The following is a 6,000-nucleotide window of genomic DNA, read 5'->3' as shown; positions in this document are numbered from 1 at the left end:
TTTGTCCCCATTTTTAGGCTTCTTTCCACTCGAGCAAGAATCTCATCTTGACATTTGAAACTCTGTTCCTTCAGGCAGCAGGAACACTCCCCCTCTCTCGTCTTCGCATGCAATTCTCTCAGGTTTCTCATCATAGACCACATTATTCAGGACATGGGAATATTCTGTCCCATGTAACAAAAACGGATGGGAATTGATATTGTGGCTGTCTTGTGCTTCCCTTCAAAGGTGTCAGTAACCTGCTCCATGTGAGTCACTACACTGCCCAGTGAATTCATCCTGATTATGGGCCCATTCTTCTTTTACCCAGTCAATTAGGCGGCCAAGAGTTACTCTAACGTTGGATTGAAGGCCATATGAAACTACATGGGTGTACAAAGTTAAAAATCACACAACACCAGGTTATAGTCCAACAGGTTTAATAGGAAGCAACTAGCTTTCGGAGCGACGCTCCTTCATCACCTGATGAAGGAGTGTCGCTCAGAAAGCTAGTGTGCTTCCAATTAAACCTGTTGGACTATAACCTGGTGTTGTGTGATTTTTAACTTTGTACATCCCAGTCCAACACCGGCATCTCCGATACATGGGAATAGTTTGTTACAGTAGCTGTGATCTGGAATGCACTGTCTGGAAGCAGCAACAGAACAGATTCAACAGTGACTTTAAAAAACAGAACTGGATAAACATGTGAAAAAGGAAAAACATGTTAGAACAATGTAGAAAGAACAGGGTGATTGGGAATGATTGGTTAGCTTGGTCAAAGACCAAGCGTAGATACATTGGGCTGAATTGCCGCCTCTATTCTGTAATATTCCACTTCAGATTTAAGGTCTCTAATGACATAGTTAACAAGCCTCTGTACTACATATTTTGGTAATTTGAGTTTCTAGAATAGCATGAAATCCGCATCGTATTTCTCAAACTAAATTTATTCCCTGTTGGAAAGCCCTCTATAAACAGTTAAAGTGACCCTCTTTAAACAGTAACATGTGACACTAGAACTACAAAATAATAAAGTCTTGAGATGAATACAGCAGTGTTTAAATGGTCGTACTTGCCCTCCGAAAGGCTCAATTTAATGAACATTTACTCCAACGAAGCTCAGTGCAAGCTGGAAGAACAAAACCTCATTTTCGTTTGGGCACCCTATAGCCTTCTGGACTTGATATAGAGTTCAGTAATTTTAGGGCTTGGGGCACCTTAACCCAACCCTCAAATTCCAGGCTGCCTTATCACATGGCCTGCTCATACACACAACCCATTGTTTGCTACTTATTAATAGTCCTCATTAGTAGCTATTCATTCTCCTAGGCCGATTGCAATCCACTCCCTTGTCTGTCCAACTGTTTGGAATTCTGTCACAACCTATTGTTTAGTCCTTTCCCCTCCCCTTACCCTATCTTCTGTATTTTTAAAAAAAACTTTTTCCTAGCTTACCATCAGTTCTCAGGGTCATTGGACCTGAAACACTAACCTGATTTCTTTCCACAGATGCTGCCAGAGCTTTTCTAGTAATTTCTGTTTTTGTTTCTGATTTCCAGCACCTGCAGTCCTTTTGGTTTTTAATGACTACTGTTTTAGCCAGTACTATGTTTATTGTAAAATCATAATGTTTCAGTCACATGGTCTGTTTTGGATCTCAACCAATTGCTGATAAGGAGAGTTAAATATTAAACTTCACCAGAGTCCTGGGTTGATCAATTCTGGAAAGTACCTGAGAATTTTAGTTCCATTGCCTCGTAGGACACCAAAATGTGCTTTCTGGTTCAGCAGGACTGTGTAAAGGAACATGCAGCTAACATTCAAACAGTTTGTGCTGAGGCAACTTAACTCAGGCAAACATTTCAGTCAGGGGTTGCTCTGATTGAAATTAGGACCATTTATTTGATGGTAGACTAGGCAATATGGTTCAGGGTTCCCTCTGCTGATTGCTATTCACTGAACTTAGTGGGAAGGAGAAGTGGGTTATGAACATGTGATTTATAAGCAGGAGTAAATCATTTGGCCTCTTAACCCTGCTATGCTATTCAATAAGATCATATCTGATAAAACAGTAACCTCAAATCTACATTCCTGCTACCTCAAAAAACTTTCAGCGCCTTGCTTAATAAGAATCTTCCTCTGCCTTAAAAAAAAATTCAAGGACTCTGCCTTTCTGGAAGTGAGTTCCAAAAACCCAAGAATCTTTGAGCAAAAAATTTCTCATCTGTTTGGAATCAGTGACTCTGTATTTTTAAAGAGTGATCACCACCACCTCCACATCCCTTCCCCCACTTCTATATTCTCCCATATGAAACAGCCTTTCCACATATATCATTTCAACACCCCCAAGATCTAAAATGCTTCAAAAAGAGTGCCTCTTACTCTTCTAAACTCCAGCAGATACAAACCTAGACTGTCTGACCCTTCCTCATAAGCCAACATACCCTCAAGGTTTGTGAGAAGATTTGTAGCTCGGGTGCTCGTTGCTGTGGTTCTGTTCGCCGAGCTGGAAGTTTTTGTTGCAAACGTTTCGTCCCCTGTCTAGGTGACATCCTCAGTGCTTGGGAGCCTCCTGTGAAGCGCTTCTGTAGTGTTTCCTCCGGCATTTGTCGTGGCCTGTCCCTGCCGCTTCCGGTTGTCAGTTTCAGCTGTCCGCTGTAGTGGCCGGTATATTGGGTCCAGGTCGATGTGTTTGTTGATGGAGTTTGTGAATGAGTGCCATGCTTCTAGGAATTCCCTGGCTGTTCTTTGTTTGGCTTGCCCTATAATGGTAGTGTTGTCCCAGTCAAATTCATGTTGCTTGTCGTCTGCGTGTGTGGCTACTAGGGATAGCTGGTTGTGTCGTTTCGTGGCTAGTTGATGTTCGTGGATGCGGATCGTGAGCTGTCTTCCTGTTTGTCCTATATAGTATTTTGTGCAGTCCTTGCATGGGATTTTGTACACTACATTACACTCAATGGAGGTGAACAGTGCCGTTACGTCGAATGAGACCATGGTTTCTTCCTTGTCTATGTGTATATTTCTGATGATGTCCAAGAATTCCTGTGTTGATTGTATAGAGTGTCTGGATCCGCTGATCAGGTGTTTCAGTTTCTGCTGTAGTTCTTTAGCCAGTTTGTGTGATGGTGTCCCTGGTAGTGATAGAACCACACCAACATATCCTTTCTAATTCTTTTGTTTGTCCTGGGGAGTGTTGCTGAACAAAGAAATCATGGAGTGCAGGTTCATAGCTCCTTGAAAGTAGAGTCACAGGTTGAATTGAATTGAATTTATTGTCACGTGTATCGAGGCAGAGTGAAAAGCTTTGTCTTGTGAGCAACACAGGCAGATCACTACCAGGGACACCATCACACCATTGACAATGCCCTAGCCAGAGAAACAATAGCCAACCTTCTGAACAGACATAACAGACAACAGGACGTTGAACCCATCAACAAAGACGGCATACTTAAACTACTGGACTTGTGCCTCACAACACACTTCACATTCAACAACCAGATATACGAACAAATCAACGGAACACCCATGGGCTCACCGATCTCGGGACTCATAGCTGAAGCAGTAATGCAAAGGTTAGAACAAACAGTCTTACCACAAATTCAACCCAAACTCTGGGTCAGATACGTTGATGACACCTTTGTAATCATTAAAAACACGGAAATAGAGAAAACACACCGGATCATCAAGTCCACACTCACAGGAATCCGATTCACGAGAGAGGAAGAAAAGGACAACCAACTCCCATTCCTAGACGTGAGGGTACAGAGAACACCAAACGGAGAATTCACCACTAAGGTACACAGGAAAGCCACACACACAGACCAAGTCCTAAACTATGAAAGCAACCACACCAATACACACAAACAAAGTTGCATCAAGACTAACGATCCGCATCCACGAACATCAACTAGCCACGAAACGACACAACCAGCTATCCCTAGTAGCCACACACGCAGACGACAAGCAACATGAATTTGACTGGGACAACACTACCATTATAGGGCAAGCCAAACAAAGAACAGCCAGGGAATTCCTAGAAGCATGGCACTCATCCACAAACTCCATCAACAAACACATCGACCTGGACCCAATATACCGGCCACTACAGCGAACAGCTGAAACTGACAACCGGAAGCGGCAGGGACAGGCCACTATAAATACCGGAGGAAACACCACAGAAGCGCTTCACAGGAGGCTCCCAAGCACTGAGGACGTCACCTAGACAGGGGACGAAACGTTTGCAACAAAAACTTCCAGCTCGGTGAACAGAACCACACCAACATACCCTTTCTAATTCTTTTGTTTGTCCTGGGGAGTGTTGCTGAACAAAGAAACCATGGAGTGCAGGTTCATAGCTCCTTGAAAGTAGAGTCACAGGTTGAATTGAATTGAATTTATTGTCACGTGTATCGAGGCAGAGTGAAAAGCTTTGTCTTGTGAGCAACACAGGCAGATCACAGAGTTAAGTAGCATAGATAAGTAAATAATAGGTAAACAGCAGCAAAAACAAAAATACAGGTACAGGCGAATGTTAAGAGTTTGAGAGTCCATTGAGTATTCTAACAACAGTAGGGTAGAAACTGTTGTGAAACCGGCTGGTGTGTGTGTTCAGGCTTCTGTACCTTCTCCCTGGTGGTAGAGGTTGTTGAAAACTATTGCCAGGGTGGTACATAGGATAGCGAAGAAGGTGTTTGGTATGCTTTCCTTTATTGGTCAGAGCATAGAGTACATGGGTTGAGAGGTCATGGTCCAGCTGTTCAGGACATTAGTTAGGCCACCTTTGGAATTTTGAATGCAATTATGGTCTCCCACCTATAAGAAGGATGTTGTGAAACTTGAAAGGGTTCAGAAAAGATTTACAAGGATGTTGCCAGGGTGGTAGGATTTGAGCCTGAAGGGAGACGCTGAATAGGCTGGAGCTGTTTTCCCTGGAGCATCGGAGGCTGAGGGGTGACCTTATAGAGGTTTATAAAATCGTTAGGGCATGGATAGGATAAATAGACAAGATCTTTTCCCTGAGGTGGGGGGAGTCCAGAACTAGAGGGCATAGGTTGAGGGTGAGGTAGGGAAAATTTGGAAGGGACCGAAGGGGCAACTTTTTCATGCAGATTGTGATACGTGTATGGAATGAGCTGCCAGAGGAACTGGTGGAGGCTGGTACAATAACATTTAAAAGGTATCTAGATGGGTTAATGAATAGGAAGAGTTTATAAGCATATGGACTAAGTACTGGCAAATGGGACTAGATGTATTTAGGGTATTTTGTCGGCACAGACGAATTGGACCAGTGTCTGTTTCTGTGCTGTACATTTCCATGACTCTAAGTATCCATTGGGTAAACCTTCTCTGAGTTGCTTCCAATGCACCTCTGCAGAATATTCCACCAGGTTTAATTATGATACCCTCCATCGTTGAGAAGCTCGTGGGCATTCATTACCTATGATCAGATAAGGAACGTCCATTTGGTAATGTGGGTACTTGGCTCTGGACAGCTGTGACTCAAGTGACCAAACAAAAAGTCAGTACTTGGAAATTAAGGAAGTGACACTCGTCATTTCAGTCAGAAGGTCATTATCAGTTGAAAATGCCTTCTTTTGGGTAAGACATTAAAATTATACTTGACCTGTCCTCTCAGACAAACATAGAAGACCATCTAAAAGAGCAGCAGGGATGTTGTCTCAATGTCAAGGTCTCAGCATTTATGCCTCAACCTGCACCTAAGAGCAGGTGATCTGCTCAGTTATATCTGTGTAATCTTGCTGTGCAAATCATCTCCTACAATTCCTTACGTGACAAAAATTCAAAGACACTTCTTCGCTTTTGGCCCTATTCTTTGCCTAAATGAGTTAGTGTGTGTTATATTTTGGGAGAGGCAATAGGGTAGTGGTATCGCCACTGGACTAGTAAACCAGAGACCCTGGGATCTGTCCAGACATGCTATTGTACATCTCTGGAGCAGGCAAGACTTTAATTCGGACCTTCTGGTTCAGAGGCTGGGACACTCACCACACTATTTAT

The sequence above is a fragment of the Chiloscyllium plagiosum genome, unplaced genomic scaffold, assembly GCF_037043375.1.
Source record: "Chiloscyllium plagiosum isolate Xiang-an unplaced genomic scaffold, Cpla_swu_hap1 HiC_scaffold_22, whole genome shotgun sequence".
In the NCBI taxonomy this organism is placed as follows: domain Eukaryota; kingdom Metazoa; phylum Chordata; class Chondrichthyes; order Orectolobiformes; family Hemiscylliidae; genus Chiloscyllium; species Chiloscyllium plagiosum.
The sequence above is the reverse complement of the archived record's forward strand: the minus strand, read 5'-3'. Positions refer to the sequence as shown.